Raw genomic sequence first — 21,932 nt, forward strand, 5'->3', positions numbered from 1 at the left:
CATAAGCAGTACAACATGATACCCAAGTAACAGACTCCTTGAAAATTAAAATGTACCAAATAACAACACAAAAAAGTAAATGCAAGTGAGCAATAATAAGGAACTAAATAAGTATTGAGTATTTACATGTTAAAAGGGAGATGATAAAAGTGTAATTTCATGAGACAAGAAATGTTTAAACAAAGTCAAAAGAATGGGAAAAAAGAAATGTAAATCTCACATTAAAAACAATTGAATTTGAAAACAGATCAAAAAGAGATACGTTAAGAATCATACTAGCAGAAAGCCATAAATGAACAAAAAAGAAACCTAGACATCATACTTCAAAATATCATGAAAGAAAACTGTCCAGATTTCTTAGAACCAGAGGGCAAAGTGGAAAATAACAAAAAAAAAAATCTACAAGTAACCTTCTGAAATAAACTCTCAAATAAAAATTTCCTGTAACATTATCTCCAAAATCCATAGCTTCCAGGTGGAAGAAAAAATATTGCAAGCAGCGAGAAAGAAAGATTTCAAGTACCAAGGAAATATAGTCAGGATCACCACTATAAAGTAGTGGGGGAAAGCTTGGAATATGATAACCCAAAAGGGAAAATTTATAGGCTTACAACCAAGAATAACTTGCCCAGCAAACATAATATAATCCTACAAGAGAAAATAATTAATTATTAATGAAATAGAGGACTTCTAACCATTCCTAATGAAATAACCAGAGAAGAGTAGTAAATTTAAAATACAAATACAGGACTCAAGAGAAACATGGAAAGGTAAATATGAGTGAGCAATCATAAAGTGTTAAACTAGCATGAAATGTCTACATATTAAAAGGAGAGATAACATATGTGCCCCTCAGAACTCTAATATAATTGGTGGTCATAGAAGACAGATGGCCTGGAGTATTTTTATTATGTTTTCATGATCTTAAAAGAAAAATGGAAAGGAATAAGAAGGGAGAGGAATGATGGAGAAAATTATCTTACATAACCAGGATACATAATTAGAAGACTACACAAACAAGAAAAAAGAAATGGGGGAGCAAGCAATACCTGAAACCTCACTTTCATCTGAACTGATGAAAGGAGGGAAGATATATTCAATAATGGGAACAGAAATACATTTCACTCACAGAGAAACAGATAACAAAGGAGAGGGAAGAAGAGGGATAGATTCAAGTATATTTGTTACAAGGGTTTTATTTTTGTTTATAAAGAGGAAGTGAGGAGAAAAAATATTTTTTCTTAATTAAAAAAGAGAAATAATAAAAAAAGCAGTACTACAAGGTAAGAAGAAAGGAAGGAAGGAAGGAAGGAAGGAAGGAAGGAAGGAAGGAAGGAAGGAAGGAAGGAAGGAAGGAAGGAAGGAAAGAATGGCCGTACATCAATTTGAATACCCCTGTCAAAGTCACAGAATTAATTATGTTTAGTTTGAATTGTGACTTCTAGTTTCATTTCAGGAAAGTATTAAAAGATTTCCACTTAGTATCTCATATTATATTTAATGGTGTCACAAAAAATATTGGTTTAGAATCTTTCCTCTTAAGACCTCAAAGCATAAATCCATCAAATATCCTCAATGAGGCAAAGGGCACTTCTATATTTTATAAATAAAGACATTGCACTATAGAAGCGAAGCATGACAGAATCACAGAATTTGAGAATTGCAAAGAATGTCATTAGTCATCTAGGCACTGCCAATACCTGACTAATAAATCTCAAAAAGATGTTGTCATCATCATCAGCCTTTGCTTAAAGCCCTCCAAGGAAAGATAAACCTCTACCTCCTGAGATAGTCTATCTTTATTTTGAACAGCTTTAATTGTTCTGAAGTTTTTCCTTACATCAAACTTATGTGTAACTCTTTGAAACTTCCACCCATTTCAAGTCATAACCTTTAGAGTCAAACAGAAAACCCTCTTCCAAGTGATAATCTTTCATATACTTGAAGAGAGTTATCATGTTTCTCCTAGGTTTTCTTTTCTCCAGGTCAAACATTCTAGGTCCTTCAATAGCTCTTTACATGACATAACCCCAAGGCCTTTTATCATTTGGATCATCCTTTAGAAACATTCCAGTTTGTCAGTGTCTTTTCTAAAATATGGCATCCAGAATTGAACACAACACAAGAGATCTCATCTGACCAGTCCCAAAGATGATGCCTCTCTCTTAATGCATTCCAAGGTAATTGTTTAAATTATTTTCATTTAGTCAGACTGTGCTGCTACATAACCATAAGGATGTGGTAGAATCTGAAGTCAATGACCAAGTCTTCTTAATCTTTATCTATAATTCAGTGTTTTTCATTTAGTTCTTCGCACATTGTAGATATTAATAAGTAATGAAACAATTCCCTGATAGTCATCATAGTAAATCCAAATCACTGATTCATAGCTTAAATTTGCCAATAGATGGTCTGAAGATGCTATAAGAAAGGGTATTTGACAGTCTTCAACTGTGAAGTGAGCTGTGTATTTTTGCCTTGCACCCATGGTGTGGGTGATACAATCTTTACCTAGAGGTGGAAAGGGTATATGCAAAACTGCTTTTCTTGTTTCCAACTGGCCAGATGCATATGTCTTAGCACTGAGAGCCCTCAGCACTTTAAATTGATGAGGCTATTATTGGCCAACAAGCAGGAAGAGTCAATGACTCAGTGGACTTTTTTAAAAAAAGTGAGTGACTCCAGGAAGTGGATTGGATAAGGCACTGGGTCTGATGAGTGGAGTTGCTGGTACTCTTTGGATTAATAAGAGGATAAACCCAAGCCTTGGACTAGCTTGACAGAAGACATTTACCTCAAGGGGAAACATAAAAATGAACACTCAACATTTCTATGCCTTTTGTTTAGATGAAGTTTAGGTATCAAGTACCCAGAAAAGTATAAAATTTAGTGTGAAGTTAAGGAATTGAATCCTATTTTAAGCCTTTCTGGCAAAGTAGATTGTTATTTATCAGTGAATTGGGGGAGGGAGGGAGATAGATACCTGTCCTAGATCTGACGTATATTGAATATTGAGTTCCTTTCTACTCTTCCCTTTGGGAATACAACTAGCATGAGTCAATGTAAGTTTTAAACAATATGTTCCTAAGCTGCTAGAAAATGGAATTTAACAAGTTTAAGAGTATGAGAAAAGTTTGGAATCTTCTTCTTATGGTCAGCCTTGCACATGAATGAAGCTGATCCAAACTGAGTACATGGATGGGACCAGCAGCAGTCCTTACTGTTAGTAAATAAAAAAGAGTTCTCCAGTTACTAGTTTTGGAGGACCAAGAATCTATCTATCATATTATATTGTTTATTTACCATAAATGAATGCCAATATACATAGCTCATACTCAAATTTTAGCTTCTAATGAGAAATAAAATAAAAGTTATCTGCTTGCCTTTCAGCATACCTATTAATAAACTGAAACATCAATCTGCTTACTTAACATTATTGAAATTGTAAGACATTTTTCCAAAGTTAAGAGGGTGGAGGATACCTGAAGACATACATTTGAAATAATTTCTCATTTAAATACTAAAAGATAATTCCTAACATGTTATGATGACTAATACAATTTTAATATATATTTATTTCATTAAATATTTTCCAATTATATGTTAAAAACTAATATTCATTTTAAAAACTTTGAGTTTTTCGTAAAACCAGCTTCTAGTTTTATGAGGTCATTTTTTTTTTAACTTTCAACCTTATTGATCTCTCTTCTGATTTTTAGGATTTCCATTTTGGTATTTAATTGAGAGTTTTTTATCAGTTCTTTTTCTAGTTGCATGCATGGATTTATCTTTCTCTCTTTTATTGACATATGCATTTAGAGAAATAAATGCTCCCATAAGTACTATTTTGGCTATATCTCACAAATCTTGGAATGTTGTCTCACTATTTACATTCTATTTAATGAAATTATTGATTGTTTTTATGATTTTTTTTCCTTTGACCTACTCATTTCTTTAGGTTAAGATTATTTGGTTTCCAATTAATATTTAATCTATGTTTAATGGCCCTTTATTGAATGAAATTTTTGTTGCTTTATGGTGTGAAAATGGTACATTAATATTTCTGCTTTTCTGCATTTAGTTGTGAGGTTTTTATGTCCTAACAAATGGTCAATTTTTGTGAAGGTGTCATGTACAGCTGAGAAAATATATATATATATGTATGTATATATATATATATACACATATACATATATATGTGTATATATATATATATTCCTTTATATTGCCATTCACCAGAGGTTATATCTCTTTTCTAAGATTCTATTCACCTCCTTGACTTATTTTTTATTTATTTGAAAGTTAGATTTATCTAGTTCTGACAAGAGAAAGTTGAGGTCTAGTATGTGTGTGTATATATATATATATATATATATATATATATATATAAAATGTATGTATGTAAAATACTCAAATTTTACCTTCTAATGAGAATATAAAAATTATCTGCTTGCCATTCAATATAACATTAATAAACTGAAACATCAATCTGCTTACTTAAAATTATTGAAATTATAAGACATTTTTCCAAAGCTAAGAGGGTAGAAGATACCTGAAGACATAAATTTGAGGCAATTTCTCATTTAAATACTAAAAGATAAAAGTATATATGTATGTATATAGATAGATAGATGTGTGTGTACATGTAAATATATACATATATTATACATTACTATAGTTTTACTGTCTATTTCCTCTTGTAGTTCATTTCACTTTTCCTTTAAGAATTCAGATGCTATACTATATGATTCATATGTACTTAGAATTGATTGCTGTTCATCCTTTGTTCTCAAAGAGGACCAATGACATCAGCAGCATTATGTCTTGACTTTTAAATGAACTATATTTAAGTGAGGCAGAGCTAAGCAGAGTCATCAACCTCACTCTCTCCTCCAGAGACATCTGAGTACAGTGATAAGACATGGGTCAAGATGACAAGTGATGATTCCAGATGCAATGGAAGACTTTGGCCATTTCAAGGTAAGGCCTTTCCCCAGTCCCAGTTTGTCTAAGGCAATGCCCATTCAGTAGTTAAAGGCTAGGTAAGAATTGAGGCAAAAGATGGTTTAGTTTGCCTTCACAAAAGAATAAATCTAGGAGAGAAAGACCCTCAGAGTTTCTGGTCAGAACAGAAACAATTGTTCTGGGTTTCAATGGCTCCTAGTGAGTGTAAAGTTTAATATTGATGTTACTTCATTTTATATGGTGTTTTTAGAAAGATAGTTTCCCTGCTTATCTCTTTTCATTAGAGATTTTTTTTTCTTTTGCTTTGTCTGAGATAATTATTTCTACCCTTGTCTTTTTTACTTTGGCTGAAGAATAAGAGATTCTGTGCTAGCCCCTTATTTTAACTGTGTGTGTGTGTGTGTGTGTGTGTGTATGGGTATGTTTCTGTTTCAAGTGTGTTTCTTGCAAACAATGTATTTTTGGATTTCTAACCCATTTTACTATATCCTGTTTTATGAGTGAATTCATCCCATTCACATTTACCATACATTTCCTTCTATCTTATTTTCTTCTCTCTCTTCTCTCTCTCTCTCTCTCTCTCTCTCTCTCTCTCTCTCTCTCTCACACACACACACACACACACACACACACACACACACACGCACATGTATATATCATCCCAATAAAATTGACTCATTCCTTTGCCCTCTATCTATGTAGAATCCTTCTAACTGCCCTAATTGTGATAAAGTTCTTAGAAATTATATCTCTCTTTAGAGAACTGAGTCAAATTTATGAGAATACAAGCCATTCCCCAACTGATAAATGGTCAAAGGATATGAACAGGCAATGCTCAGATGAAGAAATCAAAGATATCTACAGGCATATGAAAAAGTGATCTAAATCACTTTTGATTAGAGAAATACAAATTAAACAATTCTAAAATACTACCTCACAATAGTCAGATTGGTTAATATGACAAAAAAAGGAAATCAATAAATGTCGGAGAGGATGTGGGAAAATTGAGACATTAATGCAATGTTGTTGGAGTTCAGAACTGATTAAACCATTCTGGAGAGTAATTTGGAATGATGACCAATGGACAACCAAATTGTGCATACCCTTTGACCCAGTAATACTACTAGGTCTGTATCTCAAAGAGAGTATAAAAAGGAGGAACAGACCTACATGTGCAAAAATTAGCCTTATTCATACTGGCAAAATATTGGAAATTGAGGGGATGCCCATCAATTGGCAATGGTTGAACAAGCTGTGGTATATGAATGTAATGGAATACTGTTGTGCAGTAAGAAATGATGAAAAGGCACATTTCAGAAAACCTGTAAAGACTTGTATGAACTGATGCAAAGTGAAATAAGCAGAACATGGAAAACATTGTACATAGTATCAGCAATATCCTGTGATGATCACCTATGAATGACTCAGCTTTTCTCAGCAGCACAATGATCCAAGAGAAGTACAAATGACTCACAAAAGGAAAATGCTACCCATATCCAGATAAACAAGTGATGTACTCTGAATGCTGATGGAAGCTTATTTTTTTCACTTTTATTCCTTCTTGTGTTTTTTTATCTGTTTCTTCTTCCACAATTGTGATAAATATGGAAATATGCTTCACTTGATAGCATATGTATAAACTATATCAAGCTATCATTTTCAGAAGAGGAGAGGGAAGGAGGGAAAAAATTGGAATGCACAACCTTGTAAAAATGAATGCTAAAAATATTCTTGATATGTAATTGTGGGAAAAATAAAATACTATTTAAAACCAAAAGAAAAAAGGAAAACAATAAATTACATCTATCATCTTTCCATATAGAAATGTGAACAATTTAACTTTATTAAGTCCATTTTATGATTCCTTTTCCATGTTTACCTTTTTATGCTCTCATTACTTACTTTTTATTCTACTACTCTTATTTTATATTAAAAATAATTTCTTGATCTTCCAGGAATTCACTTTTTTTCCCCTTTGAGGCTTTGCTTGTTGTGACATCACTGTCTTCTAAATTGGTGTCTTGATCTTCCCAGTCACAACAGTAGCTTTTTATGGTCATTTTTTTTTTTTGGTTGTTCACTCATGTTTACAGTCTATTTCTTGAATTTTATCTTTATGATAAAATTAAGCTCTTTTCACAGTCTGTGTGGGGTAGGGTAGTTGGGGGAGGTAGTAGGTGAAGGACACTATCTCAAACTTTAGGCTTTTTTTGTGCTGCTGTTTTAAGAATTAGCTGGGCATTTGGAAATTTTTAGTGCTTCTAAGATACTGGGTAGAATCATGGTCAGCGCTCTTCTGATCTGAGCTCTTGTCTTCACCTAGGAAGGGCCACTGATCCCTTGGGACCTGAAGTGATACTGCTTCTCAGGGTTCCTTCCTCCCTCTTGCCTGAAAGTACTCTTCTCTATCCTTGAACTGTGTCCCTGAAGTGGGTATAGGCAATGCAGTTACCAAACAGTTTATTTCCAAATAAACTGGTGCTTCATTCAGTGCTAGCACAGGGATCTCCTGCAATCTTTTTTTTCTGACCAATAGCCCAGTCTTCTTACTGTCTCTGGTTTGACAGTTCCTCAAACTGCTGTTGCTTCTGTCACCACTGCCTAGTGCCACCACTCATGCTGCTTCCACATAGGTTCCATTCCAGCTTCCACCTCTGTGTCACAGACCTTTTATTTTTTTATTTTAACCTGCCAAATTGTCATGGGTTGGAAGAATGTCTCATCTTACCCTTTTCTTGGCTCTGCCACTCCAGAATTCAATTTGAGGCATTGTTTTAAAGTTGTTTGGAGGGAAATATTGGAAGAGCTCAACTGAGTACTTCCTCTACTCCACCATCTTGGCTCCTGACTAATGTAGTTTTAATACAAAAGATTATTATATAGAACACTGGCCCTGGAGTCAGGAGGACCTGAATTCAGGTCCAGTCTCAGACATTTGACACTTACTAGCTGTGTGACTCTGGACAAATCACTTTACCCCAATTGCCACACACACACACACACACACACACACACACACACACACACACATAAGATTAATGTAAGCATATTGTCTTGATTTTCTTAAGCCAGGTGGTAAAAGTTGTATATGAAGCCAAATACATGGAGATTCAATGAAAATTTCTGTGACTATTGTATGAAATACATTATTGTTATTCTATTTCCTTATCAAAGCTAAAATGTTTTCACCTATTTTGTTTATCTTTCTATCATTAACTATCAAACTTAAAATGGATTATGGATGCTTATGTGTATCTTTGATAAGAATATTGAGGAATATTGAACAATATCATAATAGCATCCTTACATTAGAATATTACATAGAGCAAATGCAAGTGTAACACAAACATAATTTTCCTGGTTTGATCCAGGTGCTCAGGATAGGCATTTATGACTTTTATGTTTCTTGGTTTAATTTGTTTTATTTTTTGGATAGCAAAAGTATTTCAAAGGTTTTCCCATGTACTATATTTCTTTTTCATCTTTATAGCATTGACACCCAGCACAGTTCTTAGAACATAGGCACTCCATAAATGTTTATTGAATTGAATTGACTATGGATTGAACTAAATTGATTTTTGTGTATTTGTATCATGTTTTGCATACCTGATGTGTCATACAGAACAAATTCAAAAACAGACAAACTTTGGTTAGTATACACAACTTCTGTACCATATAGAACACACACACACATATATATTTATGTATATACATGAAACTTCCTGAATCTTGGCTTCTTTTACATGTCCTTATATCTTTAATGGCAATATTATGTTCTATCACATAATATACTATCTTCCAGCACAATGCAATCTTCTTTTGGGAAAGAGTTATTTCACTGTTTCTATTGTTTCTTTTTTGGATTTTTATCATCACCATCTAAGAACAGTGCCCTACATATAGAAAGTGTTTAATAAGTACTTGTTGAGTGAGTGTTTTTGTTTGCAGGGAAGTGTTGCATCCTCAGGGAGAGATAAGAATAAAAATTGGGCCTGCAGTTCCACTAACTCAGGGAACTATCAGGTGAGAAAGATCTACCAATTCAGATCAGCCCTTTCTTTGCAATTTATTGTCTAAGTGAATTAACTATAGCAGAGGCATCAAACATATGGCCCACAAACAATGCTTCCCATTGTGGCTGGAACTAGATTAAAATGTTATTGAGTAATATTTCATAAAATGAATAAAAATAAAACAAGACATAGATGGTGGTAATATGTGCTTTTCTAATTCAATCTGTACCTGGAGGGATCCTTATATGTGGCTTACTGGCCCTGTTTCTATTTGAGTTTGACACCACTGGCCTAGGACACTTAAAGGTTAAGTGACTTGCTAACAGTCATGTAATCAGTATGTCAGTATGTCAAAGAGAACAATTGAGCCCAGATCTTTCTGGCTTTGAGACTAACACTCTATCCACCATGCAACACTACTTCTAAATATTCTCCAAAATAATCATCTTCACACAGTTAATTTCTTAAATGCTAAGTGAAGAAACTTTAATTTCAGGACTTTGAATATGACTAGCCTAACCAACTGAAGAAGAGAGATCTATTTTAATTCTCAAGTCAACTTCCTCTTTCTCCTTTTCTCCTACACATCCTCAATATTTCTGGCATTGTTGGGAAAGAAGGGTAGAATATTGCTTTATTCAAAGGAACCACTAAAGAGACAGGCAGATACATGTGAAAGATTAAGGAAGAGAAGATGGCTAAAGAGTAGTCAGCTGATAAGAGAAAACTGGATAACAGACATTTTGGACAGGTACAAACATAATAGAATCCTCATACGGAAAATTTAATGCCTTGTACCATTGCGGGGGGGGGGGGGGGAGGGGAACAAAACAATACAACAGACAAAGAGCTTCTTTGCTTGTTATCTCTACATTTGTATGTGCTGCCAGTCCCTGCCTTCAGCACATTATACTGATTAGCTGTGTTTATTGACATAAGAGTTTCAGGCCAGGACACATGTTGAGACACATCATATCACTTTTTAATAGGAATTATTGCTTCTGCGCTGTCAAAAGCACTTAAAAAGGAAGATCTTCATGATTCAATTTTCCATTGCTCTAGCATTATGACAAAATACACATTTATAGCTTGATATCTATTTGCCTAGATGCTGTTAGAATATTTAAATCTACTAATAACTGCTGTGCTCATTTTTTCCCACAAATTACAGGGGAAAGAAGGGGAAAATCAGTTTTAAAGAAAGCCACATGCTATTTAAGTAAAGCTAAGAATTTAAGTAGGAAAAAGCAGGTGTTTGGATTTAGTTTACATTTCCTTGGGGAAAAAAATCATAAAAAGGTTAGAAGTAATCATTTACATAAGTAGCTTTATTTATGCATTGTTGGGGATACACTATTAGTTTTACTGGACTTTAACCATCTATCACTTACAATACAAAGTATAGCCAAAGAAGGAAAGTTTTCTTATTTATACAAACTTTAATGGATTTTCTGTTGGTACCTTATCTGCTTAGTAGAAGACATGAGGGCAGGGATTATGTCTTATCTAAGATTTAAAAATGTATGGTAACTCTCTTTCTCTTTACACAGTAGGAGCTTAATAAATATTTGCTGGATGAATGAGTGAATATAGGAAAATTTTAACTTGACTTCACAATATCCATCAATCCTGTGAAGAACATGTTTTTTTTTTTTTGCCTTTTTTATTTGGATCTGTGATTTCATGGGTTACAGGGATTCCCAGTGAGAAAACTTCCTCTACTAATGCAAGTAAGCACCTGCTCTAGAAATTATGCTCTTAGAAAGTTGGTTTGGTAAATGAGAGTTAAGTGACTTAATCATTGTCACACAGCAAGTATTATGTAGGAGGCAGGACCTGAACCCAGGTCTTCTTGACTTCAAAGCCAGCTCTCTGGCTGCTAAGGAGTGCTGCCTATGAAGGACATAATACAAGAAAAAAAACATAATTATGTCAACCACTCTCATTCTGGAAATTTATAATCTGGCACCTGGGCTGTCACCACTAACTCCATATGTGTGTTCTCCCGGATAAGGCCACTTCAGGTTCAGATTATTTTGTTGGCCAGTATCCATTTAAAAACGATAGCTTAAGCCTCCACTAATGCTTTTAAATTTACCAGTCAGACAGAAAACATAATTAGTTCAAAACAAAATCATTAAATGAAAATGCAGAATAAGAAGTGTAGAAATAAAACATTACCCCCATAAACGCAGTGTACACCTTACCATCAATACATATGTCATCAGAGGGAAAAGTCAGCACGTATAAGGAATGCATGTGATGAGGTACACAAGTAATAATAACAGTAACAACAACTATATTGCACTTAAAAGTTTACAAAGCACTTACAGGTGAGGAAAGTGAGACAGACAAAATTTAAATGACTTGTCCAGGGTCACACAGGTAGTATCTGAGGTCAGATTTTAATGCAGTTCTTCCTAACTCCAGATAAAGTGCTCTAGCCACTGTGCCACTATGCATACACAGAGAGTATCTGAGGCTGGGTACTCCACAAGTGAAGGAATAACTCACATTCTTGATGTTCCCAGGGCCTCCTTTATCTTTTAATGATGTCACCATGCTATTTCTCCCAGGTCTGTTCTTGGCTTAGTATCTCTAGCCGTAGTTTCTGTATGGTATTGCTCCCTTCTGGCCTCTTGAAACAGATGATCCACATAGCTTTGCTGGTCCTGTGGTCACCGATAATCTCCATTGGGTGGTTATCATGGGTGTAAGTCTATGGAACATTTTCTGCTTCCATTTTAGGGCTCCAGCTGGAATCCTTAGCTGAGATGTTATCTCTTCCTCATAAGAGGTTGAATGGAATCTATCACTGATCTTCATAATCTTAAGCCCATATATTTTTTTTTACTCAAGGTTTTTAAGGAAAAGGAGGTCATTCTTGAATACAGAATCAATAGACTAGAAAAAAAACACTTCTTCAGAGAGGGGAAAAAAAATCCTCCCTCTTCCCACAATATTGGTTTAAATGTTTCTTTCAGAACCTTTGCTAGAAGAAGCTCTTCTTTCACACAAGAATCCTTGTTCAAGTTTCTAAACTCTCAGACAAAAAGCAAGCTAGCTAGTGTCCTTTGGTTTAATCCTAATTTTTGAACCATACTGTCTGGTTGCTATGCCTCGTGTCCTTGTTTGAGACTACTTTCTAACTTAGGGGTAAAAAGTCCATGTAAATCACCATTGAATTCTCAATTGTGGATCCTATAACTTCAGCTTCATTTCAGGAAATTCTCCCATACAAACTCTATAGAGATAGGTGAATATGATTCCTTAAAGCAGGGGATCTCAAGCTGTGATCCTTAATCAGTTCTTATGAACTTGACTTATTAAAACATTTTGATACTCATATTTCAATATAATGTTTCTTTTTTAGTCCTATGTATTTTGCTTTATTCATTTAAAAACATTATTGTGAGAAGCATGCCAAAGGGTTCCATGGCACAAAAACTTAAGAATCCCTCCCCTAAATTGTGGTGGGGAGGTGAGAAAAAGGGAAGATGCATGTTTTGAAACTGCTATGCTGATTACTCTAAACCAGGACAAAAGATAAAAAGGTCTATGTCTATCTCCTACATGAACCACATTCCTTGCCTTTCCTACATAAGCGCTTTATATATGTTTACATCTTTGTGTATGTGTCAGATGATATATATTACATATGTATATGTGTGCGTGTGCGTGTGTATACACATTTGTATATAAACCAGTAAAATCTTGCTAGGCTTTGAGCCCAACTACATTTAAATCAGCATGAACACTTTGTCCCTTTTTCACACTAGTGACAAGTCCCTTTATATTGAGGTTAGTAAAATTCATTCCAAAAGGAGAATAGAAAATGTAAAAATATTCCCCTGAATGGTGAAGATACTCAAGAACATTGTATCTGTTACTGTGCTGCTCATCCATAGTATTCGAGCCTATCAAATCAGATGGTCTATTATAAATTACTTGACAGGGTGTCAAGTGTTTACAGGATTCTGGATGACTAAGCCTCCTTATTTAACCACCATGCTGCTACCCACACAGCAAAGGGTTGAAAAAGGTTAATGTAAACATTGTCTGCTTCCTTCAGACTTTTCCAGAATACCACATCTGGTGGGTCACCTAACTCTGCAGTGAAAACTTAAAGGACATTTGCTTTGTGAATGTCAGGATAATTTTATGAGAACCAGACACCAGTCAACTGTTGTGGGTGTTGGAAGGGAATTGTTTGTTTTCTACAAACTGCTTGGGGTATAAAAAAGAGTATAAATGTGAGGCTAGGATTAACTATAGTCATCACTTGAAGCTTCCAGACAAATTATGTCCACCCTATCACTAGCCTCAAATAGCAAAGAAAACTTTGTAGTAATGAGATATTGGAGAATAATGACTCCAAAGGAACAAAAGGAATGAATTTGATAACTTGACTGCATTTGACTAGTTATGTGATGAGAATAATTAAAAAAAAAAACACCAGGAAACAACCTGAGTGTCTCAAATGGCAAAAATTTGAGTGGATTGTAATGTATTTAGGGTATATTTACATAGTTTGATGAGATTTGACTTTTTTGTTTCCTTTTCGACAATGGAAAACGAATGCACTGATTTGTATCTCTATCATAAAAGCATCAGAGGTAGCACAGCCTCAGGCAGGCATAATTGTGAAGTATTATTTTGTTGCATAGTACTCTCCTACCTATCCTTTCCTTAATGTTTGTTTTCTCCGTTCTCCTCCTCCCAACCTGTGTACTCATACTTCTCTTTGATTGTGGAATACTTTTGAGGAATGCCCATAAACATTGAAGATCTAGCCCCTTGGACCTTCTGCATCCAAACAAGTCTTGTGCCCCCATTTCTTTGACCTGATACTCTTTCTTCTGAATTTATAGCTGACTTTGCCACTTAGTAGCAATATGACTTCAAGTAAAACTCTGAGCTTTAGTTCTCTCATACATAAAAAGGAATTGAATCTTTAAAGCTCTCTCCACCTATAACTGTCTATTATTTTGTTTTTTCATGATCTTGTGGAAAGATATTCATTAATTCATCTAACAAAGATTAAACACTTAATTGGTGTCAATAAATTTAGAGGAAAGTTCCTAGTAGGTTGGGTTAGAGCTGTCCAGAGGATTTACAAGAAGACACGGAAAAGATTGTACAGGATGAGAAGGCATGAGTGGTAGACTGAGATTTGAATCAGTGTAGAGATGAGAAACAATGAGAAACTACCACCAAGGGACTTAGTAAGTGCTTAATAAATGCATGAGTGAGCTGTTGGTAAGGTACACAAATAAATGTAATGCAAGTTAAGATTGGATAGCTAACTGCATGAGAAAAATGCAGTGTTATGAGATAAAATAAAGGAAAAGGGGAGATGAAGAAATGTTTTGTGTTATAACCTTGAAAGAAGGTTATAATATTAATATACAGAAATTGAGGGGAGGGGAACCTCCTATATTGGAGTTGTGTGTGAATATAGAGACTAAAATGTGCTCAGGGAAAAGCAAGTGATCCAATATGGTAGAGACAGAGTAAGAGAGCATATGAAGACTGTGATTAGGGGCAGCTAGGTGGCACAGTGGATTGAGAACCGGTTCTGGAGTCAGAAGGACCAGAGTTCCAACGTGGCCTCATACACTTGATGTTTACTAGCTGTGTGACCCTGGGCAAGTTACTTAACCCTAACTGCCTCTCAAAAAAAAAAAAAAACAACCAAAAAAAAACCATAATGAAGACTGTGAGTTAAAGTTGAAAGTAGATTTTAGAAGGGCTTGAGTATCTATTTAAGGTATCCCATTTACATTAGGGAATTTGGGGAAAATATTTGCACTAACCCGAAGTATGTGTGAATTTAAGCCATTTAGCCTCGCTAGGACTTAGTAGGTCCTACTTAATGTTATTTCTGAAAGCAAAGGTTTGAAAATGCTGAACTTTAGTGTCTCTTCCAGATCTATCATTATATGATTATATTTCAGACAATATGGAAAATGAGTGGGGAAACGTAGGAGAGATTTACAGTACTCCTTAAGTCATACCACATAGGTAGCTAGTGATAGAAAAGTCTGACTGACCATGAGAAAAAGAGGAAAGATATAAATGAAAATAGTCTACTATGATTTTTTAAAAAAATATGCTAAATATAAGGTGTGTTTTTTTTTCAGTGCCGAAAATGATCTCATTTCCATGGGCAGGAGAAAGAACTTTTGAAAATATGAACTAAGATATAACATGTATAGGGGAGTGTTCTGGGCTGGACCTGAGGATAATCCCCTGGTAGTTTGTGATTGATTTGGTTCAGAGACTGAAATGAGAGACAGGTCAGTCAACAGTTAAGGAAAGATTTTCTTAGCCATAGAAGGAGAAGGATATTAAAAAAGGATATGCATTGAGGAAACCCTGAGTTGATTCCCCTGAGTGAAGCCCCCTTGCCTGATGTGCATTATGGTTTGCCAGCCAATTATGAGGAGCTCCTCGTTGCCACCCTGTATTTCAGTGACCAGAAAGTGATGTCAACAGCTTAAACCTTTAGTTTCCTCAAGTAATTCAAGTCTTGAGGATAATTTCAATTATCTTTTAATGAAAAATTAGCCTAACTTCCTTTCATGGGTGAATGGGTGAAGATATTGTTATTACTACAAGGGAAAATAAAAGTAGGGAAATATCTTTGAACACATGTAAGAATATCAATTATTATGTACACGAAAACTCCACCAGATGGAACTCAGTTTATTTGAGGCCAGAAAGAATCAAAGAGGAGTATCTTTTTTTTTTGTTTACTGAAAAAAGGTCAAGATTGAGATATTGTACTACACAGTACAGGTTCAACATCCCTGCCTTGTGGTCAAAAGACCTGGGTTCTGGTCCTACTTCTAACTTGGAGTTAATTATTTAATGGTTTAATAATTTATCTTTTTCTCTTTTGTAAAATGGAGGTATAAGATTAGTCAGTATCAGCTCAGATTCTTAAAATCTAGCCACTGCTCTGATTCTTAGAATCTAGCCACTGGTCAGATTCTTATAATCTAGCCACTGCTTACCCATGTTCAGACTCCTTAAGAGTCTGCCCAATATGATGGATGTTCTAAAATAAACCTTGTCTTTGGATGAAAAAAAAAAAGATTAGTTAGTATCAGAGATTTCTTCTAACTCTGAAATTCTATGACTTTATATAGGAAGAATATTTTGAAAAACAATGAAAAAGGAGTCAAGAAAGTACTTTTTATTTATCTGAATCAAAGTTCAATGTGTCACCCTTTGTAGCATACTTACAAGAATTATCCAACTATCAAGAACAGCAGGAGAACACCACACATCATTGAGGTACCATAAGGAATTAAAATAAGTATAAAAGCAGCTTATCTGATAACAAGAAAAGAATAATGGTTTCTTTTAATGATCAGTTCTGTTTCACGATTTTCAGAACAGATGTTTTTTGAAGAAAAGAAATAAAATTACCTCCCCATGAGCATTTGAAGGTATTTTGCACTTCTGAAAACATAAGATTATATTATATCTAATTCATAACTGGTTCCCAGTCTTTAGAACATTTTCCAATATTTATCCAAAGGATTATAATTGAATTTGATTAATTTCATAATCAATTAATCAACAAGTATTTATTAACCACCTACTATGGTGCAGACACTATGCTTGGTGCTGAGGATACAAAGACAAAATTGAAACAATCCCTGCCCTGAAGGACCTTACATTTTAATGAAGAAGACCATATGAATACATACATACATATATGTGCATATGTAGGTGTATATGTGTGCATTTATGTATTTTTGTGTAAAAGGTACATGTTTATATATGTATATGGTTATTATATATATGTATATATAATACAAACAAAGCAAATACAATTTAACCTTTGGAGGGAGATGAAGAAGAATATGGAGAGAGAGAGAAAAAAGGCCTCATACGAAAGGTAGAGCTTGGGCTGAATCTTAAAGGAAGTCAGGAATTCTAAGAGAAAAGAGAAGGGAGATGATTCCATGTATAGGATCAACAAGTGCAAAAGCACAAAGACTGGAGAGAACGTGCAGTAGATGATGACAAAAAGAATACCAGTAAGACTGGATTGTAAAGCTCATGGTGGGGAATATTGTATCACAAGCCTTGAAAGGTAGATGAGACACAGGCTGTAAAGAGTTTCAAATGTCTTGTTTGATTTCAGAGGCATCGCAAATCATTGGAGTCTATCAAGTAGGGAGATGAAATGCTCACACCTCAGCTTTAAGAAAACCATTTTGACAGTTATGTAGAGGATGCACTGAGGAGAAGAAAGTCTGTGCTGAATAATTAGGCAGAATATTTAGGAGGTTATTGTGCTAATCCAGCAAGAGGTGATAAGAGCATGAAATAGGGTGGTTCCTGTGTGAGTAGAGAAGGGGACATATGTGAAAGATATACTGGAGAAAGAATTTATAAGATTTAAAAAGCATGTAGTAGAGTGAGAGAGAATGAGGAATAAAGGAAGATAACAAGGTCAAGACCCTGAACAATTGGAAGAATGGTTTCCTCAGCAGAAACAGGGAAGTTCAGAGGAGGGTGGGTTTGTGTGTAAATATATTTAATTCTGATTTAGACATTTGAGTTTGAGATACCTATAGGACATCTGATTCAAAAGGGCCAATAGGTAGGTTATAATATGAAACTAGAGATTAGGAGAAACACTTGGGCTGTATATATGGATCTGGAAATCATCTGTTTAGAGACAATAATTGAATTTATAGGAGCTTATGAGGTCCCTAAATGAGGGAGAAAAATAAGGCAACCCAAGACAGGCCTTTTGGGTATACCCACACTTATTTGGATGTGACATAGATGATGAACCAGCAAAGGAAACTGAGGAATGGTTAGACAGTTTTGAAGAAAACCAGGAGAAATCAAAATCACAAAAACCTCAAGAGGAGAGAATAAGAGGAGATAGTAGTAAAGAGTGTCAAAGGCCATAGAGGTCGAGTAGATTAAGGAAAGTTCATTAAATTTGGCAATTAAGATATCACTGTGAACTTCAGCAGATAGGTGAGCCTTAACTTCATCTTGTCTGAAGGCAGATATCTATATCACTTTTCAGCCCTCAAGCTATGAACTCATAGCTTGAGCCATTATTCCCATACCTTTCTCTTATACTTTATCTTTGAGAAGTTGGGCTCTGATAGGTTTTTGTCTCATCTTGCCCTGAACACAGCATCCATACCACTTCTCAGGTATTTCCCAATTATGCTACAACTTTTTTTTTATTATTTTTTGGCTAGGCAATGGGGTTAAGTGACTTGCCCGGGGTCACACAGTTAGTAAGTGTTAAGTGCCCAAGGCCAGATTTGAACTCAAATCCGCCTGACTCCAGGGCCCATGCTGTATTCACTTCACTGCTAGCTGCTTCCATACTACCACTTTTATACCATGGCCACCAACCCCCATCATATCTCGCTCCCTTCTATATGGTATATTTCTCCATTAGAATGTATGCTTTTTGAGTGCAGAGACTGCCTTGTTTGCTTGTATTTATATCTTCAGCACTTAACATAGTGCCTGGCTCATAATAAATGTTTAAAAATTATCTATATCTATCTATCTGATTGTCTGTCTGAAGTAGATCTTAACTTTTTATGTTATAGATTGCTTTGTCAATTACTAGCATAAGTAGGCATAGACCCCAAAGGGATCAAAGTCAGAGGAGGACAGACCCATAGGTACAAAAATATTTATAGTAGTACTTTTTGCTGTAGCAATAAACTGAAGATAAAGTAGATATCTCTCAACTGGGAAAGGCTGAAAAAAAATAAGTATATATAGCGGAATGCTGTGAGAGATTATGAATATGACAGATTCAGAGAAACCTGGGAATACTTGTATAAACTAATTCAGATGGAGGTAAATAGATCCTCAACATTGTATGAGGAATACATTTTCCAAAGACTTTAAAACTGATCACTGCAGTAAGATAGTGCACTAGAGATACAGAATGAGATATCTTTCTAAACATAGACAATTTGTCATTTTTTTTTTTGCTTGAGCATACTTATTTTTTATAAGGGAAAGTTTCTATTGAGAGAGAGAGGGGGTGTTGGTGGGTAGGGGAAGGAAAGTGAATAAACATAGAGCCTGCTGATATCCCTAGGGTACCTCCTTCCCTTTGATTGGAGATAGTGAAGGGTGGACATTGAAGAGCTGTTCCCGATCTCTACCATTTTAGGAGGGCACTATACCATTTCTCACACAGTTTTCTTCCTGGATTTCACGGTCTTCAGAAACTCACAATAGTGCAATATGAAATCAATTCTGCAACTCACACTTCCTCAGATCATTTCCTATACCTGCCACAGGACTTTATCACAACTTCATGATAGGTACCCCATCCTTTTAAGCTTCTTTTTGTGTGTCTTCTCCCACTATATTGAGATCACCTTGAAATCAAGGATTATTTTATGCCCTATTTTATACATCCCCAACACTTAGCACATTGCCTGGCACATACTAGGAGCTTAATAAATGTTTATTGATTGACAACTGAAAACCACAAGCCAGACACTCTGCTAAGCATTTTACAAATATTATCTCACTTCACCCTCATAACAACTGTGTGAGGTAGGTGTTGTAATTATTCTCATTTTACAATTGAGAAAACTGAAGCAAATAGGAGTTAAGGGTCATAAAGCTAGTAAATGGCTGAGGTTGGATTTGAACTCAGATGTTCCTGAGTCCAGGTCCAGCCCTTTAATCACTGCACCATCTAGTTGCCTCTGGTAGGGAATAGGGACAGTAATGGGAAAAGGAAGAAAGAAAAAAAGTATTTATAAAACATTTAAAATATGCAAAATAAAATACAATGAAGTTTAGCAGGGGGCACAGGCAAGGAAGGCAGTTTTATTACTATTGTTAAATTTAATATAAACTTGAAAACAAAGCTTACATAAAAGAAATTTTATATGCAATCTCCTTAATTGTTCTTTTTATAGAAATGTTCATGGTTTTTTATGTTTAAATTCATATGAAAAAATTTTAAGAGAGAGATTATTGATAACTTTGGAAAGAGTAGTTTAAGTTGAATAATGAAGTCAAGAGACAGAGAGCAAAGGGTTTAGAAGAGAGTAGTGAGAGGAATCAGACATAATGAGTATAAACTGTTTTTATAAGGAATTTGGCTAAGGAAAGGAGAAGAGACATAGAGTAATAGTTAATAGAAATAAGATTAAGTTGTTTTGTTTTGTTGTTGTTTTTTTAAGGATAGGAGTTGGGTAACTTGAACATGTTTGTAAACATCAAAGAAACCAGTAGACAGGTAGAAAATGAAGACTATGGAGAAAGGGGGTTTGAGTGTAAACCAAATCTTCTGAAGAAGGCTGGAAGAAAAGGGCTCTCTGTGGAAAATGGGATAAAGGATCAATCAGAGAGGAGTAAAGGGAATTCTTGGCTTTTGTGAAAGCCTATCTGAGATTAAATAAATTTGAAGTATATCCAGTCAGCCCAGTTCTTCCAGTTCCATTCACTATCATATTGAGAAGGCAGATGTCAATATAGTAATCCAACACTGTAGTTTGGTGAGGCACAAATGGTAACTTTAAAACAAGGAAGCAAGGGATATAAAAGTAGAGGATAATGTGGCATGGAATAAGCTCATTGTGGGGTATGATTAGGAAGAAAAGAGAATGTAGGCAAGATAAAGCTGATGGGTATTCTGTTCTGGGAAAGTACCTAGGGATGGATAAATCAAAGGATACAATAAAGACATAAAATAGGTTTAGGAGTAGTAAAGTATAGGCAGAGATTGAAGGCTAAGAGATTAGTAGCAGGTAAAAGAACTCTAAAATTCTTGATAACGGAAATGGGGAACTTTTGAATAATGGCAAGATCAAGGATGTTATGTCCTTCTATATAGCTAAGGTGAAGTAGAGAAGTGGGACATGGAAGCTGAGTCATGTGAGTTGAGTATATTGAGGAACACATCATCATGTAAGCCAAGGTCTCGAAGTTAGGGTGGAGAGTGAGACTATGAGCCAGGCTAAATTCTTTGAAAAAGAAGGAAGAACGTCCTGGATGCTGGTGTATTACAGCTACCAGGATCTGAATTGAATGGTAAATATGAATAAAAGTGAAATTGCTAGTTATAGTGTTAGAGAGAGAGTCCAGACTTGGGAAAGAGAGCATTCAACTACACCTCTAAGACCAGTTCTTTGGTGGCAGAGGGAGAAAGGATAGATATGATATGTAAGAAAACGCAACTAATATTAAAAAGGATGGCCAGGAATTCAGTAGTATCCAGTGGGTAGTCAGGTCTCTGTGAGTGCCAAAATATTGAGAGAGCATGAAAGGAAGATGCCTAAAATGGAATAAAATAAAACATTTCCCCCCAAAATTCAAATCAGATATTCATCCTTTAATGAGTTACATTTTTTAAACTAAAACAAATGCAACAAAACCTGTTTGTAAATAATTCAGTAAATCTAAAGAGAAGCCTAATAATGATACTTACAAAATCAAAAATTAGATGTAGAGCTTCTGACACGGAGTGAATTTTTCATCCCGCTTTGCTCTCCACCAACACTGCAAAGTAAGTTACAGAAAGAAAATTAGTACCTTGTTTGGGATTCTATACATTCTTAGCATTCCATAATCTCTCACAGATAAAAGGTGAGATATAAGCAGCTGTTAAGGGCTAGATGTTGGAACAATTATACAAGAAGAAAGAACAACAACAACTGGATTCATATATAATACAGTGAAGACTTAGAAGAAGCTTTATCAAAAATTAAGGGGCTAAAAACTCGTTCAGCTATCCATCTCCTTAATCCAGTGATATCACTACAAGGTCAACTTCCTACAGAGATCAAATAAATAGAAAAGGACCTATCAGGAAATATAGACAGATAGATAGATAGATAGATAGATAGATAGATAGTTAGATATAGATATACTATAAAATATAATGTGAGTATATATGTAGTGTGTATATATGTATATGTG

General features: G+C 34.9%; 1 long non-coding RNA gene across 1 annotated transcript in view; it reads right to left on the bottom strand.

Moving 5' to 3' along the window:
• The window catches only part of LOC114048334, a 54,367-nt gene extending 32,852 nt beyond the window's left edge, over positions 1–21,515 (bottom strand). The window contains exon 1 of the long non-coding RNA XR_003569738.1: positions 21,442–21,515. This is a non-coding gene — a long non-coding RNA (uncharacterized LOC114048334). The remainder of the gene's footprint in view (positions 1–21,441) is intronic.
• Positions 21,516–21,932: the final 417 nt, after the last annotated feature.

The sequence above is a fragment of the Vombatus ursinus genome, unplaced genomic scaffold, assembly GCF_900497805.2.
Source record: "Vombatus ursinus unplaced genomic scaffold, bare-nosed wombat genome assembly UNPS02014792.1, whole genome shotgun sequence".
In the NCBI taxonomy this organism is placed as follows: domain Eukaryota; kingdom Metazoa; phylum Chordata; class Mammalia; order Diprotodontia; family Vombatidae; genus Vombatus; species Vombatus ursinus.